Raw genomic sequence first — 1,590 nt, forward strand, 5'->3', positions numbered from 1 at the left:
TAGAAAAAGACCTGGGGGTCCTCATAGATCACAGATTTGGCAATAGTAAGCAATGCCAAGCAGCAGCCAGCCAAGCTAACAAGATACTGGCGTGTATTAAAAGAGAAATTGTAGCAAGGGATCAAAGAGTAATACTTCCACTTTATAAATCATTGGTTGGGCCCCATCTTGAGAATGCGGTACAGTTCTGGTCGCCGACTCTCAGGAGGGACGTCCTGGAACTGGAGAGAGTTCAGAGAAGTGCTACAAGATTAACCCCTTCATGACTGAGGCCCTTTTTTCATTTTTTGCACCCAAGTTATATTCCACATTTTAGGCCTGAAAATGACATAAAACCCCCCAACATTATATATTTTCTGAATGCCAAGACCCTATAGAATAAAATGGTGGTAGTTGAAAATTTTTATGTTGCGCAATATTAGCGCAACTCCTTATTAAACCCCAAAATTTAGTGACAAATTTAATTAAATGCCCCAAAACACAACAAATTACCCATTTTTTTAATGAAATATAAAAGATGAGGTTACAACGAGTAAAACGATACCCAACATGCCCAGTTTACAGATTGCGTGCGACCGTGAAACGGCGAAAAACTGCAGTACCCCAAAAAGTCAATAAAAGACACTTTAAAAGCCCCCACAGGTCATCAATTTAGAGATACCCCAAAATACTGGCCCTAGAATTATTGCCCTCACTCCGGCGTGCGCGGCGATACCCAACATGTGTAGCGCGTTCGTCGTTTTCATGCGTAGGCGCACCCGACGTGTGTTTGCGTGGCGACGCGCGTGCTCGCGGGGGACTTTAAAAATTGTTTTTATTATTATTAGATTTATTTTATTTCATTTTAATTTTAAAAACTGTTTTTTTTTTTTACTTTACTTTGACTGCTATCACATGGGGGGGCTTGCAAGCCCCCCCATGTAATAGCAGATGGTGGTGACAGGTCCTCTTTAAGGTGATGCTGGGGGTCCAAAAGACCCTCAGTGTCACCTTTACACTGGAAATAAGCTATTGAAGTGCAGATCGCACTTCAATAGCTTATAGCTGGGCTGCAGGAGCCCAGAACTGACAGCCCAGGGACCGGAAGTGATGCAATCTGCATCGCTCCCGGTCCCATAGAACGGGGAGGGGATCGATGAACGGAAGTTCGTCGACCTCCTCCCCAGCTCCCCGCGGACACAAAGATCGCCGGTCCCGGGCCCGTAGGAGGGGCAACGGAGCCCGGGAAGCACGGCGGGGGTGTCCGGCGGGGGGGGGGCCGCCCCTTCTTCGGGACGCAGAAGCGATCTGGCGACAGGTAAGTCGCCAGGATCGCTTCTGTTGTAAAGCCGACAGTCGGCTCTACAAGTTTAAACAGAGTCCCGGCGGCAAAAGTCGCCGGGAGTCTGTTTAAACAGCCCCGATGCTGGCGACGTACACTGTACGTCGTCAGTCACGAAGGGGTTAAAGGGATTGAGGGCCTGAGTTATGAAGACCGCATTCAAAATCTAAACTTATTCACCTTAGAAAAGAGGCGATTAAGATGGGACCTTATTGCAGTCTTCAAAATCATCAATGGGGACCACAATATTAGGAACAAACTGTTTAATC

The sequence above is a fragment of the Nanorana parkeri genome, unplaced genomic scaffold, assembly GCF_000935625.1.
Source record: "Nanorana parkeri isolate BGI_ZX_2015 unplaced genomic scaffold, ASM93562v1 scaffold199, whole genome shotgun sequence".
Classification (NCBI taxonomy): domain Eukaryota; kingdom Metazoa; phylum Chordata; class Amphibia; order Anura; family Dicroglossidae; genus Nanorana; species Nanorana parkeri.